The sequence below is a fragment of the Loxodonta africana genome, chromosome 11, assembly GCF_030014295.1.
Source record: "Loxodonta africana isolate mLoxAfr1 chromosome 11, mLoxAfr1.hap2, whole genome shotgun sequence".
Lineage (NCBI taxonomy): Eukaryota > Metazoa > Chordata > Mammalia > Proboscidea > Elephantidae > Loxodonta > Loxodonta africana.
Window position 1 is genome coordinate 56,661,776 of NC_087352.1, and position 17,760 is coordinate 56,679,535.

Genomic DNA, 17,760 nt, shown 5'->3' on the forward strand with positions numbered 1-17,760 from the left:
TGGTCTACTTCTGAAATATCAGGCATTGAAAACCCTATGGAGCACAGTTCTGCTCTGACACACATGGGGTCGCCATGAGTCAGAACCCACTCAGTGGCAACTAGTTTTCTGGACCTTAGATAAAACTCAACCAACATCTGTCATTCCACCATGAACCAGATCAACCATCCTGAGGAGACTATGAAGAGTATTAGATGGAGTCCTCACTCTGATGGATTTTTTTTTCTTCTTCTTTTTTGTATTTTTTTTAACTGTTATATCCCCAGCACATGTGCCTGTCTCATATAATCAATAAGTACATGCTGAATGGCCACTCGATTCCACTCCTTAGGTATATATCAAACAGAAATGTGTACATACATTCATTAAAATGCACACATTAAAATGTTTCTGCATAACAGTATCATTCATAATCTCACCAAACTGAAAATTACATTTACATCAATAGAAGAATGGATACATATACTGATTGTCTTAGTCATCCACTGCTGCTATAACAGAAATACCACAAGTAGATGGTTTTAACAAGGAGAAATTTATTGTCTCATAGTCTAGTTGGCTTAAAGTCCAAATTCAGGATGTCAGCTCCAGGGGACAGCTCTCTCTCTCTGTTGGCTCTGGAGGAAGATTCCTTGTCATCAATCTTCCCCTGGTTAAGAAGCTTCTCAGGCATAGGGACCCTGGGTCTAAAGGATGCAAATCTGCTCCTGGTGCTGCTTTTTTGGTGGTATGAGGTTCCCAACTCTCTGCTTGAGAGATAAAAGGTGGTGCAGACCACACCCCAGGGAAACTCCCTTTACCTTGGATCAGGGAGGAGGCCTGAACAATCCCACCCTAATCCTCTCATCATAAAATTACAATCACAAAATGGAGGACAACCACACAATACTGGGAATCATAGTCTAACCAAGTTGATACACATATTTGGGCGGGGGGACATAATTCAATCCACGACACGGATGAAAACTGACTCTGTGTAACCTTATACAGCAGAATTTCTTAATCTCCTCACAATTGGTATTTGGGTCAAATGATTATTTGTTGGGGGGAGCTCTCAGGGATTTTTGAGTAAGATTTAAGGAGTTTAGGTTCCATCCCTTAGCCAGTGTGAAGTTACTTAAGGTTTCTAAGTGATACGATCAAGGTGTTTTAGTGACATTAACCCAGCAGCACTCTGCCCAAGTGACTTGGCCAGAGAAGCCACTGGGCAAAGAGAGGCCCCTGATAGTAATCATGCCTTCAGAAGTCCACGGTGCTATCAAACATACTAGCGATACGCTAGAGCGTTCCCTGAGCAAGTACTTGTTATGATATTTAAGGCGACCAGGTTAACTGCTAACTGTACAGGATGTAGGACCTCCTCAAGCCCTCCCACCACAGCAGCCCAAGGCCCAGGCCACTCTGACTGGGCCCAGCAATAGCTGGATGAGACCAGCTGTCCATCCCAGGTGGGCTCCTGTTCCCAGGCAGCCATTCCAGACAGACAATGTCTACTTTCTCCTAAGGATTTCAGCAAAAGGGATTCCCCAGTCCCTCCATCTCCCAAGAGCTTCTTCCACTCTAGAATTTACTTCCTTGTGTCCTTCCCATCTCGCTCACACCACCAACCAGGCTCTTTTCATACCACACAGGAGGAGAGCTAAGCCAAGTAGTCCCTGCCACACAGACACACCTGTGGCCATTGAGGAGGGTGTGTTAGACACACCTATTTCCTTATTGCTCCAGGCTCTCAGACATAGAACCTTAACCTCTGTTAAGGCTTTCATTAAATTAATCAGTTCAATAGATGATAATAATAATAATAAATCTATGACATTCTAGGCATTTATTAGGCATGGTGGTGTATAGAAAATACATACCAGCCCCAGCCTCTGTCCTTGGGCATTATTAAAGTCCAGAAGATATTTAACATAATTCACAAATGTCCTTGGTAAGAGAAAGAATATGAGAGAACCTGAAAGAACCCAAGAGAAAAGGTTGAGGGAGATACAACGGGCAGAGAGGCCGCCAAAGTGACTCATTCCAAAGGGAGAGATTAGGGATGGTGTCTAGACAGAGATGACATTTGAGTTGGGCCCTGAAATGATAGATTCTGACAAAACACAAAGAAAAAACGAGCAAATCTAATTATTCAGAAATTCTACAACAACAAGAAAATTGACTCCCACTGTTTAAAGCTGAGAAGAAACCAAGTGCGTGTACTCTGCAATTCACAGATGAGAACCTACTGGTTCTAGAGAGTCCTTTCACTAACAGGGCAGTGGAGACCTACCCTTCGTCATGCCAGGCCATGGAAAGGCTGAAGTGAAAACATAGGGCCTGGGCCAGCAAGAAGGAGGAAGTCCAAGCAGCCACCTGAAATCTCGTTTTTTCCCCTCAGCAGCATGAATTGCTTGGTTTGCCTCATAAACCTCTCCAATCCAAACCAGGGCCCCCTCTGGTGATCCCTTTCTCAAGATCACCTGCAGATGTCAACAGCAACCAACATCTGACACTCACAGGCACTTTCAAAGTCCTCCCTGTGCTTTTACAAATATCTCTGCTTCTTACAACAGTTCTGAGGGGCAGATGCTCAGACGTGTTTCTTGCTGATAAAGGTCCTGTGGTGTTATTTCCTACTGTGTCTAGTACATTCTACTCTAACAATTTCTCCACATGGGGCTTCAGCCCACCTCCCCAGGAAGGACACTGTGAAGGCCAATAGCTTTGTGCCCTAAAAGGATTTATCGTCCCCCATGGCGGGGGGGGGGGGGTGTCACATCTGAGAGTTAAAAATCAATTCACGGCGCATCAGAAGGCAGTGTCTAAGTGAGTTTCAAATAAAACAGACTGATGCGGACACAAAATGAGTTCACAGCACAGAGAAAGCACGAAGCCTAGACCAAGCAGGAAGCCACAAAGTACCAGGAGGGTCTGAACAACTCCTTGCAGGATGCCTGGCACTTAGGAGAAGCTCAACCTATTAAATTTATTTATATCTTGTTCCAGAAGTAGAGAGAGGCACTCAGTAGATGGTTGTGGAATTAAACTGAAGCTGCAAAGATAGGCGAGGGTTGGGGTGGGGGGCAATGAATGTGAACGTTGATGAGGTGAGAGGGAGAAGCTGGCTCTGTGTAATGAAGTAATGATAGGGGGCACTACTAGAAGGTAGCTTTGATCCCATGGTGGAGGGCTGTGAATATTAGGATAAGGAGTTTGAGCTTTACCAATATGAACCTGGGGGGTACGTGACCAGAAAACCAAAAAACCCAAACCCGTTACCCTCGAGTCGATTCTAACTTATGGCAAGCCCATATGTTATACAGTAGAATGGCTCCATAGGGTTCTCTTGGCTATAATCTTTACAGAAGCAGACCGCCAGGCTTTTCTTCCAAGGAACTGCTGGATGAGTTTGAACCGCCCACTGTTAGGTTAATGGTCGAGTGCAAACCATTGGCGCCACCTAGAGACCTTACCTGACCAGAAGAGAGCAGAATCTCAGGACCTTGAAGGATGGGGTCAGAAGAGGAGGAGGCTGTGGGCAGAGGGGCTGTTTCAGGTTGAGACCTGCCACTAGACACCCCTGGATCCACAGGCTGGTGTAGAGAGAAGAGCAATCGGCCTTTGTGCTGGAAGCATGATGTCCTTCTCCAGGAACTGATTCCTCCTGATAACATGTCCAAAGTATGTGAGACAAAGTCTCACCATCTTTGCTTCTAAGGAGCATTCTGGCTGTACTTCTTCCAAGACAGGCCCGTTTGTTCTTCTGGCAGTCCATGGTATATTCAATATTCTTTGCCAACACCGTAATTCAAAGGTGTCAATTCTTCTGTCTTCCTTATTCATTGTCCAGCTTTCACGTGCATATGAGGTGACTGAAAATACCATGATATGGGTCAGGCATCCCTAGTGCTCAAGATGACATCTTTGGTTTTTAACACTTTAAAGAAGTCTTTTGCAGCAGATTTGCCCATGCAGTGCATCGTTTGATTTCTTGACCGCTGCTTCTATAGGTGTTGACTGTGGATCCAAGTAAAATGAAATTCTTGACAACTTCAATCTTTTCTTCATTTGTCATGATGTTGCTTTTTGGTCCAGTTTTGAGGATTTTTGTTTTCTTTATGTTGAGGTGTAATCCATACTGAAGGCTGTAATCTTTGATCTTCATCAGTAAGTGCTTGAAATCTTCACTTTCAGCAAGCAAGGTTGTGTCATCTGCGTAACGCAGGTTGTTAACAAGTCTTCCTTTAATTTTGATGCCCCATTCATCTTCATATAGACCAGCTTCTTGGATTATTTGCTCAGCATACAGATTGTATAAGTATGGTGAAAGGATACAACCCTGATACACAACTTTCCTAACTTTAAAGCACACACTGTCCCCTTGTTCTGTTCGAACTACTATCTCTTGGTCTATGCACAGGCTCCTTATAAGCACAATTAAGTGTTCTGGAATTCCCATTCTTCCTGATGTTATCCATAATTTGTTATGATCCACACAGTCGAATGCCTTTGCATAGTCAATAAAACACAGGTAAACATCTTTCTGGTATCCTCTGCTTTCAGCCAAGATCCATCTGACATCAGCAATGATATCCCTGGTTCCATGCCCGCTTCTGAATCCATCTTGAATTTCTGGCAGTTCCCTACTGATGTTCTGCTGTAGCTACTTTTGAATGATCTTCAGCAAAACTTGTGTGTGATATTAATGATACTCTTCAATAATTTCCATGTTCTGTTGGATCACCTTTCTTTGGAATACACGTACATATGGATCTCTTCCAGTCACTTGGCCAGGTAGCTGTCTTCCAAATTTCTTGGCAAAGAGGAGTAAGCACTTCCAGCACTGCACCCGTTTATTGAAATATCTCAATTGGTATTCCGTCAATTCCTAGAGCCTTATTTTTTGTCAATACCGTCAGTGCAGCTTGGACCTCTTCCTTCAGTACCATTGGTTCTTGATCATATGCTACCTCCTGGAATGGTTGAATGCCAACAATTTCTTTCTGGTATAGTGATTCTGTGTAGTCCTCCCATCTTCTTTTGATGCTTCCTACGTCATCTAATATTCTCCCCACGGAATCCTTCAATATTGCAACTTGAGGCCTGAATTTTTTCTCCAGTTCTTTCAGCTTGAGAAATGCTGACTGTGTTCCTCACTTTTAGTTTTCTAACACCAGGTTCTTGCCCATATCATTATAATACTTTACTTTCTCTTCTTGAAGCACCTTCGGAAACCTGTTTAGCTCTTTTACTTCATCATTTCTTCCATTTGCTTTAGCTACCTGATGTTCTAAGAACAAGTTGCAGGTCTCTTTTGACATCCATTTTGGTCTTTTCTTTCTTTCCTGTCTTTTTAATGACCTCTTGCTTTCTTCAGGTATGATGTCCTTGATGTCATGCCACAACTTGCCTGGTCTTTGGTCATTAGTGTTTAACACGTCAAATCTATTCTTGAGATGGTCTCTAAATTTAGGTGGGATATACTCAAGGTCATACTTTGACTCTCGTGGATTTGTTCTAATTTTCTCACAGTCTGAACTCAGAAGTCTGAATTAGGGGTGCTAGTTCCAGGGGAAGACTTTCTTTTTCTGTTGGCTCTGGAGGAAAGTCCTTGGCATCAATCTCCCCCATTTGAGGAGCTTCTCAGTGCAGGGACCCTGGATTCAAAGGATGTGCTATTCTCCTGGTTCTAGTTTCTTGGTGGTATGAAGTCCCCCTGTCTCTCTGCTTGCTTCTCTCTTATATCCCAAAAGAGACTGATTGAAGACACAACCTAATCTTGTAGATTGAGTCCTGCCTCATTAAAGTAACTGCCTCTAATCTTGCCTCATTAACATCATAGAGGTAGAATTTACAACGCATAGGAAAATCACATCAGATGACAAAATGGTAGACAATCATAAAATACTGGGAATCATGGCCTAGCCAAGTTGACACACATTTTGAAGAGACACAATTCAATCCATAACAGCCCCAAAGGGAGAGCCTTCCTCATTACCTGCCCTCCAATGCTCCAACATCTGAGGTTCCGCTCCCTCCTGTATGTGCCCTTCGCTCCCACCACTCTATCACCACTGTTTACCTGTCTGTCTCCTTTGCTAATGTTCATTAAAGCCCTTAATGTGTCCAGACACTGTGTGCCTGCTAATGACTGGCTAGTCCTCACAACAAAAGTGGGTATGAGCGTCATTAACCCCATGGACAGATAAGAAACAGACAAGGTAGATGGAGCTCTTAAAACTCTGAGCAGACCATCTAACACCAGAGCCCTTGGCCTTAACCACGGCCTCTGCAAGCTCTTTCTTGCTCACTACTGAATCCCTAAGGCTTGGGACAGAGCCTGGGGCATCTGAGTGACTCCATAAATATGAGTTAAATGATTTTCATGTCTGACCTCCCAGGTGAGGAGCATTTGGTTCCAACAGGGCTCCTAAGCCCCAGGCTCATATCCTCCCTGCTTGAATGGCTTCTGACCAAGGCCAGCTTCCAGGGCCATAAACTGAGCAGTAATACAGCTCCCCACTCAAAAGGGACTAGAGTCACTGCTTTGAAATTCTTAATCTTTGGACAACAGGCCAGCATCTTCATCCTGCACTGGGCCCTACAAATTACGCACCTGGTCCTGCTTCCAACTCCCCCACCCCCTCTCCCACAGGGCCTTTTGTTATTTGTCAAACTTGAGGACCCGAGACAAGTCTGTGCAAGTTGCAACTGCTTTGTTGAAAACTTTCCATCCCAAATTAACACGTACATTTCTATTCTGGTTATGGAGCCAACTAATGCGTGTAACTTAATCACACTGTTGTTTGTTCAATCTGGCTTTGAACCATGTAAACTCCATCCTCCCGGGAGCTTTCTGCTACCGCTCTGGGAATTAACAGCACACGTCAAGCTCGTTCCATGACTCTATCAGAATTCTGCTCCGATTTCTGCTTTCAGAATTGCTAACCCTGAGTGTGCTGCATTGCAACCCTGAGAGACCTCCTTTCCACATTAGTCAATGTGAAAACATATGGTGAGTGAAGTGCCCACAGGTCGGAAAGAACAAAACCAAACAATGAAACTCTAACTACATATGGGCAGGGGTGGTTCAGTGGCAGAATTCTCAAGACCAGGTTCAATTCCCGGCCAATGCACCTCAAGCACAGCCACCTACCCGTCAGAGGAGGCTTGTGTGTTGCTATGATGCTGAGCAGGCTTCAGCGAAGCTTCCAGACTAAGATGGGCTAGGAGGAAAAGTGTGGAGATGTACTTCTGAGAATCAGACAATGAAAACCCCGTGATGACAATGGTCTGGTCCCTTTGAGCATGCGTCAAGCATGAGTCAGGGGGCCGACTCAATGGCGGTTAACAACACCACTAGGTATATAAGTCCTAAATCTCTTTCCATAAAGCATTTCTGGGAGGATAAGGAGACTCGGTACTGCTCTCCTTCCGAGTCTCACCTGGATGTAAAAATGAAAGTAAAATCAACAAATAATCTAATGTGTCTAAGCCTTAGTTTATTAATCAAACAAATGGGTTGCAAAATCTTATTTAAATCTAATACCATGGCCAAAGAGAACAGCAATGGCTGTTGCCCATGAGAACTGTGAAACACAAATATATAGCACAGCTGAGAGATACAGCATATTTCAAGGAGAGAAAGTGTGCAGGGGAGCAGGGGAGCAGGGGAGGGGGTGGGAATGGGGAAGGAAGGTTTTCAGGAGACCTGGTCCTGCTACTGATTAGCTTTTGAATTTGGGCTTATAAATTACTTCACTCTCCAGGCCTTGGTTTCTACCTCCAAAAAATACAAAGATAAAAATATTTGGTGACAGCGAGATTAAATAAGATAAGGGGTCCAAAATACACTGTGAAAACTTAAAGCTTTATTCTAAAATATGAGATCTTACTAGGACAAGATGCTGCACATGATTAATGGGACCTCTGAAGGTCTACCTTTGACTCCAGCAGGTCCCATGGAAACTGCCAGGACCCGAAAAGGGTTTCAAGGGAGCCCAAGCCCCCAGGAGGTAAGATCAGAATGCAATGGAAAGAATTTGTTCCCTGTGGCCTGCTAGCCCTTGGCCTCCTAGAGCGATCAGATGCTGGATTTGGAAACAGCCAACCCAATAGAATTCTTCACACTTCTAATTACTTCATGATTTGTACACATTTTGGCGGTTGCTTCAAGGCTGTTTTATTAGTTCACAGATTTTCACTATTTTTGCTTCTCCTTTTCTTGCCAATTAGCTGAGCTAGATGCAACTTGGCATCTGGGAGAGTTACAATGGGAACCGGTCCTCCCTCCTCGTCAACTACCACCCGGGAGCCTTACCACAGAGCGAGCGTCAGAAGTCACCACAGGGACACATGGTGGGGGTGGCCCGGAGGGAGCTTATTCCCAGGTGACTAAATCTCTGTTTCTCTGCTTTGAGAGAACACTCTAGATCACCTCTCCCCAGGCTGCGTAATGCTGACATAGCACACTCTCGGACCCTGTGGGCTCACCCTCAGAAGCTAACACATCAGACAGAAGGTTGCTGTCATGAGTTGTTTCGCTGATCCCATGGAGATTTTCCAACTGGCCCCTGAGAAATTAGAGAAAGGACCCTATGCAGCTAGGTCTCTGGTGGGGCCTGTAACTCCCACCCCAACCCACGGCCAAGGGCAGCCCTGCCCCTCTCTATCTATCTGGTTCCAGTCCTGGCACTGACTATGTTTGGACATGTGATCAGAGGCTTCACCTCAGCTCTCTAAAGTGGGGATGATAGATGATGCTCTGCCCTCCTTGCCAGCCTCCATCCTGTGGACAAATGTGTATCAGGCTCCCACCACACACAAGGTCTGTGGAATGTACTGCAGAAGATACTGAGAAGTAGAAGACACAGCTCCTTCCGTCATGGAGTTACAATTTAATTAGAGGGAAGACATGCTCTTGTGGCAAGGGAAAGTGTAAGACGTGAAACCCAGAGTAGACATAAGGCAGTAAATGCCAATAGCGAAAGCAGGGTGGATCCAGGATTTGTGAGGTCTGAAGCATATACAATATTTGAGGCTTCTTAAAAAGAAGAGATACAGAATTGCTCAGCCCCCTTCCAGGACTGCGGAAGGGGCTCTTGCCAAGTGAGGACCCTGGGCTTAAGCTTCATTAGCGTCCTGGTAAATCCACCTCTGAACATGAGGTCAGTGATGAAGAGGGGTGAACACTCTTAGTTCTAAATGAGCACAAGTGACCACTGTAACAGACAACCCTGGTTTGAAGGCAGGGTGTTCTGGCTGTTTTCAAATCAGAAGTACCTTGAAGCTGGGTTTTGGCATGGAGTAGGAAATGCAGCTGAAGCTTCCCCTTCCTCTAGAGCAGGCCGACTCTGAAGCTGCTAGTGGGAGCATAAAGGAATGTTCCAGAAGGGAGTGTCTGAGCCCTCACTGGGCTGCTGCTATCCATTGTACCCTCCTCAGATGCTTTTTGGCATCTACTTGCTTTTAGAACTTCCTTTCAGAGGAAAGTCCAGGAAGAACCCAGCAGAGGAAACACAACAAGAGCTGAAATGGAGGCTACTTAGCCAGGATGACACGGGGTGGCAAGAGAGGAAGCAGAAACGCTGAGCTGGAATGGTAGTACTCTCCCCTCCTGCCCTTAGTTACAGGCCTAATGAAAACACCCATTTGTCTTGTAGACCGAAGGGGGATTGGGATAACCAGGGGGCTGGTTTCACTGTGCAGTGAGCACAGAAAGGCTGCCCTGATAACTTACACCTACATGATGAATGACATCATGCACCGATTAACATTAGCAAAGAGTCACTTCGGCATAGGGCCAGGAATACCGGCAGCGGGACGGAGCTGCCTTCCGAACATCATGGAGATCTGGGCTCATGGGAGACACTGATGGGCCAAGGCTGTGGTTTATATGGGAGGGCATGGAATGAAGCTTCCTGGCATCTTCCTGTGAGTCCCAGGGGCCTGGTTAGGCCCGGGGTTTAACCCGAGGTAGGAGGGAAAAGATGGGAAGAAGCTGAGGAAAGGAAAAGGAGTGGAGAAGTCACAGGAAAAGGAGAAACAGGTTCCCATGCCGGGGAAGTGTAGGGCAAGTAGGCCACAAGCAACAGCCTTGATGACCACTTGGGCCGCAGGCTACCAACCCCTTTAACCATCACAGAATCCTTCCAGCCTCTGGCAGGACATTTGGTACAGGGCCACGGAAGGATGACACAGATTCCTTGGTCCATCTGGTGGCTTAACATGTAAAGACAGCAGGCGCCACAAAGCCCAGGCCATCTACCACGGCTAGTTCAAGTCCACCTCTCCCAAGAAGCCTTCACTGACCAGGTGGCCCATGCATTCCCTCCCTCCACCGACCTCAAGTTCAGAGGTGGATTTACCCGGACGCTAATGAAACTTAAGCCCAGGGCTCCTCACTTGCAAAAGCCCTTTCCAGAGTCCTGGGAGGGAGCCAAGCAATTCTGTGTCTCTTCTTTTTAAAAAGGCCCAAATACTGTATACATTTCAAACCTCACAAATCCTGGATCCACCCTGCTTTTGCTATTGGCATTTACTGCCTGGTGTGTACTCCGGATTTCATGTCTTATACTTTCTCTTGCCACAAGAGCATGTCTTCCCTCTAATTAAATTGTAAACTCTGTGACAGAAGGAGCTGTCTTCTACTTCTCAGTCTCTTCTGCAGTACATTCCACAGACCTTGTGTGTGGTGGGAGCCTGATACACATTTGTCCACAGGATATACGTTCTTGTCTCCTGTGAGTCTTCTGAGGAAGGAGGCGAGAAAGAAAAACCTTGTTCTTTCCGTACCCACGACTTCACTTTCCCTCGTTGTTATTGTCAGCTGCTGTGGGGTTGGCCCTAACTCATGATCACCCCCAAGAACAATGGAACAAAACACTGCCTAGTCCTGTACCATCCCCATGATCGGTTGCAGGTCGGACCATTGTGTTCCATGGGGTTTTCTCCAGCTGATTTTTGGATGTAGATTGCCAGGCCCTTCTTCTTAGTCCATCTGAGTCTGGAAGCTCCACTGAAACCTGTTTAGCATAGCAACACACAAGCCTCCACTGACAGACGGTTAGTGGCTGTATTTAAGGTGCACTGGCCAGGAGCTGAACCTGGGTCTCCCGCATTGTGGGCAAGAAATCTACCACTGAACCACGACTATGCTCTCTCTTTCCCTTAGGATTCCAGGATTCCGGCTGCCTGAGGCTCGGTCTCTTGAGGTCACGGAGGCACCAGCCATGCCCCATGCAAAGTGTGCACTTGCCAGGGCTAGTCCTGGGTCCTCTTGACTTGCACCTTCTCCAGCACTTCCTTGTGCTCTGTCAGCTCAGTGGAATAACAAAGCTGGCCAGATTTGCAGGGCAGCCTGAGCTTCAGCTTCTCTAGGCTGGTGTGCCAGGGCCAGCGCAGGTCAGCTAGGGTGTGAGTTTCATTTCCACGTACTTTCCATCTTCCAGGTACCCCAGAGAGTGAATCAGAATTGCATTCAGTGCCACCAGCTGAGGCCGAAGACATGGGCTCTGGCCCCACTGTAGGCTTTGACAAAGCTTTCAGCTGAGTCAACACTCACTAAGTGTGCCACGGGGTGCTCTCAAGTGTCATTTTCTGAACACATTAAGTTTTTTAAAGACTGTGAGGCAGCTAAAATGTCCCAGGTGCTATACCAGCAAAGTGTACCAGGCACACTACTCTGGAAGGGTCTCTGCACACTTAGAAGAGATCTGTCTTAAAATAATATTATCCCCAACGACACCACTACCACCAAACACCTGACTCAGAATTTATTTACAAAGAACAAGTCAACCAAAGTATTAAAATTTGGATTTCGGCAAAAGACAAATATCATGATCATCCTTTACTTCACAAAAGGAGTCACCATCGGTTTTGTTTAAAGAAAAAACAACAAAAACAATTGCTGCTTTTTTATTACAAATTTACCATATAAAAATTAGATAATAAATATAAGGAAAAACAAAATAGAAAGAATAGCCCTAACACCCAGGATAACCCCAGCTAATACTATGGTAGTGTCCTTCTATCCTTTTCTGTGTATACATAATATTATTTTTTAAACAGAAATAGGATCATACAGTATAGACTGTTTTGTAAGTGATATATTACTAAAAATTTCTGTGAGCAGGAAGACTGCTACATCATTTAATAGCTCCATTGCACATTATCACATAAAGTACTACAATTTACTCATTTGTTGATTTTCTTTAAATGGTGTACTCTTCTAGAACATTAGACAAAATTTTTGCAAATTACAATTTAATGTACAAATCTCTAGGAATGTAACTGGGAAATCATAATTTGTTTGGTGCTTTTGTATTCTGCTTCCATTTATACAACTGACCACTGCTATTGTTGTTATTGTTGTTAGGTGCCATTGAGTTGGTTCCGACTCATAGCGGCCCTATGTACAACAAAACGAAACACTGCCTAGTCCCGCGCCATCCTCACAATCATTACTATGTTTGAGCCCATTGTTGCAGCCACCGTGTCGATGCATCTCCTCTACGGTCTTCCTCTTTTTCGCCGACCCTCTACTTTACCAAGCATGATGTCCTTCTTCAGGGACTGCATTCATTCTTTCAACAAATGCTCATTATGTGCCTAACATGTCTCCATCATTTTGTTAGCAATGGAGATAAAGCAGTAAACCAGATGAACAGGTCCTTACCCTGCTGGAACTTATATAGCAGTAAGAGAAGACAGAAAAACACAAGCAAACAAAATCAGATTGTGACAAGGGCCATGAAGGAAATACATAGGGACAGGTGATGTAACAGCATATTTCAGGGGAGGGAATTATTTTAGATAGAAGACCTCTCTGAGAAGACCTGAAAGATGCGAAGGAGCCATCCATGTAAACACCTGCAGGAAGAGCAACCCAGGCAGAGAAAACAAGTGCAAAGGCCATGGGCCAGAAAAGGGCTTGGTTCTACTGGGGAAAGAGACCACCAATGGGGCCGAAGAAGTAAGACAGGCAGTGGGGGATGAGGCTGAAGAGGTAGACTGCATAGGGCCTTGTATGGCACAGTATGGAGTTTAAGTTTATTCCAAGTACACTGGGAGGCCATGAAGTGTGCCAAGTAGAGGAGCAATGTGATCCAATTAGCAGGTTTACAAGTTCCTTCTGGCTGATATGTGAAATGTGAAGAATGTATTTGGGGAAGCAAGCATGAAAACAGGGGAACAGTAAGGAAGCCACCGAGGTGCTCCAGGTGGGAGATGCTGGTGGTTTGAATTTTAACTCAGGGTGAAGGTGAAGGAGTACAGAGAGATCTAAAATGTATCCTGGAAGTAGAATTACAGGTACTCTCTGATGTACAACAAGGTTTTGTTCTGACGACGCCATTGTAAGTTGGTGCTGGTATTTTTTTTTTTTTTTAGTTTTCATTATCATTGCCTTTTATCATCAGTATCTTCATAAATTCGATCTTTGTCTTTGGGGGTTGAAAACTTTATATATAAACTACAGCTATATTTTAATACATACATAAAAAAATACACAAATCATTAAAAAAAAAAAAACAGGATCATAGCTGCAGTTCGTTGTAACTCAGATACATCGGGAGTCGGGGACTACCTGTAACAGATTTGCTGATGAGTTCACTGTTAGAAGCAAGGATGGGAAGGCCTAAAGAAACACTTCTAATTACTTTGCTTGACTGATTTGGTGTTTATGCTACTATTTAAAGTGATGGAAAGTCTAAGGGGTAAGCAAATATGGGGGAGTCTAAATGAGTTTGTTGAAAAATGTACACTTCTACACAAATGTTTACAGTTCTGTTGAGATCCAGTCCCAGCTCCCCGCCCCCCACCCCCCGGCTCAAAGGAACTTGGTGCTTCAAGCAATGAGAACTGCTGGCCCAGGTTCTGATTCTGGTTCAGACACTCCCTGACCTGAAACTTCAAGGAATTCACCTCACCCCATTGGGCTTTCCTACCATCTCTGATAGAACAAAATAAATGCCACCTTCTTAACTCCTACAGCTCTCTTAAAGGCTGATAAATGATGCCCACAGTGCTATTTCAGCTCCTGGGAAGGAGGCAAACTATAAATTACTTTGTTTCCTTAGCTGTCTTCTGAATTAACCAACAGTTGTATACACACCAAAAACAGAAAAAACAAAAAACTGTTGCTGTTGAGTTGATTCCGACGTATAGCAGCCCTGTAGGACAGGGTAGAACAGCCTCATGGGGTTTCCAAGGCTGTAAATCATCACAGAAGCAGACTGCCATATTGTTGTCCCATGAAGTCGTTGGTGGGTTCAAACTTCCAACCTTTTGGTTAGCAGCCAAGTGCTATAACCACTGCACCACCAGTTCTGTACACAAGGAAATATTTATTTTACTCCAAAGGCTCTGTCTCTGAAAAAAAAAATCTTATGGGGACAGTATCTGAAATGATACCACTTATGTGACTGTGCAGGCCACGAACTCCACTCCAACAATCATTAATCGACTCAGGGACACTGGCATTCACTTTCATTACCAATGATGCTCATGGTTTAAAGTCTGAAACCCACGTTCTTGGCAGTTCATGGTGGCTGTTACTCCATCATTCACAAAATGGTCTTTCTTGGTCTGTTAAGTAATTGTTTATTTAAACGAATGCTGCAGTTTCAAACCTATCCTACCTATGCCAGGGTCAAAACTCAGATGTCCAGTACCATCAGAGAAACAGCTGTTCTCAGTCAACCCATCAAATATTCACTGACAGCCTGTGTGAGGGATCCTGGATGGACCACCCAGACCCCCTTCAGGAAGGAAGGACGTATTATTGCTCAGCTGCTCAGCCTTCAGCTGTCAATCCCACCCCCACCAAGGATTGTGTCAGCTGGAGAGAGCTGCCTCACCCAGGACCACACTCTCTTCCTGGGGCCACCCACCTCCAGTGACAGATTGGCATGAGGGTAGAGAAGCCCTCCAACTTGGGGCAGCTCTGAAGGGCCCTTTCGGCTCCAGAAGTCCCAGAAGGTCAGACGAGGCCATCATTGAAACTGTATCACAGCCCAACTTCCCCTCAGTCCACCTCCTCCTTCCCCCTTTCATAGTTTTGGTCACGAGAGCACGCCTAAAAAACACCCTTCACGCTAATCTTTGTCTCAGAGTCAGCTTCCCAAGGAAACTAACCAGTGACTGCCTAGAACATAAGTGCCCTGGGCAAGCCCCCATGGGGACGTGAGTGGACCCTTTCCCTCTCAGAAGCCTTGTCAGGCTTGCCTGAAGCCCACGTCCTGGATAACGCTAGTCCTCCTGAAAAGGCTCCTTTTGAGCCTATCTTCTCCAGCAAGCAAGTCCCTTACAACCCAGGCCACACCTAGGTCCCATGAGGACTACTCCTCTGACAGTCTGGAGCACTTAAAAAAAACAGCTTTATTGGGATATAATTCACATAACCACAAGAAAAAAAAAAAACCTGTTGCCATCGAGTCAATTCCAACTCATATGACAGAGTAGAAAAGCTCCATAGGGTTTCCAAGGAGCGGCTGGTGGATTTGAACTGCTGACCTTTTGGCTAGCAGCCAAGTTCTTAATCAGTGTGCCAGCTGGGCTCTATAATTCACATACAGGGCAGATTATCCAATAAGCAAGTGAAAATAGTGAAACCATTCACTACAGGTTAGTAAGCACAAGTAAGCCTGTGCTTACCTTGCTTACTGTGTCATCTACACCTGTCAGGGATTGTAAATTTGAAAAGAGGCTTGGATTCAGTAGGAAGGTGCTGTGGGGTTGGGAGAGACACAGGTGCCAGCCATACCTAGACGCAGAATCTTTGATGTGGTGGAAAAATGTGAAATTTTCACTACAGATGATCTGGTAAGCAAGGTAAACACTGTGCTTACCTTGCCTATTGGATAATCTGCCCCTGTTCACATACCATTCACTCATTTAAACTGTACAATTCAAAAGGCTGAATTGCCAAGTGTTTTGTCATATATATTTTTACCACACACACACACACACACAAAAACCTGTAGAATTCAGTGGTTTTCAGTATATTCACTGATATGTGCAACCATCACCAGAGCCAATTTTAGAATATTTCCATCACCTCAAGGAGAAACTCCACGCTTTTCAGCTCTGCACTCCCTCTCCCTGCATGCCTCCCAGCCCTAAGCAACCATTCACCTACCTTCTGTCCATAGATTTGTGTATTCCGGGCATTTCCTATATAAGAAATCATATAATATGTGGCCTTTGGTGACTGACTTCTTTCACTTAGCATACCATTTTCAAGGTTCATCCACGCTGTAGCATGTGTCAGAAGTTCACTCCTTTGTATAGCTGAATAATATTCTATTGTATGAATAAAACACATTTTGTTTATCCACCCCACCTAGGAATAGAACTGCTGGATTGTATAGTATCTGGGCACTTCGGATCTGTACTCTTAATTGTTGGCCTGAGCTCTGCCTCACCTTATGATAAAGTCCACTAAGACCACAGTGAATGATAAGAGCTATTAATGGTATTATGGATGTGTCCTGTCTCCCCAGAGAGGTTGTAAATACTTAATGGGAGGATCATACAAGCATCTTTTATGCCCTGCACAGTGCGTGACATAACATCGTAAATGTCAGCTGACATCATTGACAGTCACGAGCAGTACCTGAAACGATGACATTTGCTAACACTAAGTGCCAAAATAATGGTAGAAAGCACCATGGATACTTAGAGAAGTGGGAGTGTCTTAGGCTGCTGGGTTCTCTAGAGAAGCCAAACTAGTAGAGCATATAATTATATAGAGAAAGAGATTTACATAAAAGAAATGGCTCACACAGTCGTAGAGAATGGAATGTCCAAAGTCTGTAGGTCAGGCTGGAGGCTCTTCCTGATTCAGGCAGCCGCCACAAGGGCTGGTGAACCCAGGATCGGCAGGTCAGAGAGTGAGTAAGATCCTCTTCCTCACAGGCTGCGAAGATCCACAAATCCCAAAATCAGCAGGCAAGATCACAGGTAAGCCGCTAGCTCTAGTCCCAAGAACCGGCGGTCAGGTGAACAGGAGTCAGCTGCAGGATCCAGAGCAAGTAAAAGCCACGAGTCTTGCCAGAAATGTCCACTTATATTTGATTCAGGCTACACGCCCAAGGAAACTCCCTTTCAGCAGATCCCATCACAGGGGTGATCACATTATTTCAAATCTCAACATGGAAGTGATCATATCATATGAGCAAACCACTGAGAATCACAGCCCAGGCAAGCTGACACACAATCTTAACCATCACAGGGAGACTGCAGACTCCAGGCAAATCTTGAGAAAAGTTCTTATGATAACTCTACCTCTGCGATGACAATGGAGATTTCATTTCTGGGGAAAATCTCAATCCTGGTAGCACCTACACTCTCAGTTATTAAAAGCTTGATTCTCCAGCTCATCTTCCCTTTCTCCTACTATTTGGGGTCCTGTCTGTGCCGATTAACAGCTCTGGAGAGAAAGAAGAGTCAAATCTCAACTCTTTGGTAGCTCTGGCAAAGGGTCTGGTGGGGCGTCAGGCTAAATTGACGGCTACGTGGCAGATTGGGGCTCTCTGACTTTTCATTTCACTGAGCCATTCCCCTGCCCCAAACCTGTCATAGCAGCCTCTGCCATCAGGAGTAAAGCCCCATTTGACTCACTGACATTCAAGGGTTCCAGCTCACAAAGGTATCTCCCTGTTCTTACTCACTACAGTACTATGTGCCTATAGCACAGGTTTTAGTACTTTAGTGCACTTGTTATTTTCTCTCTAGTTGCTTCCTGTTTAGGTCTCCTTTCCTCATGTAGATGCACAC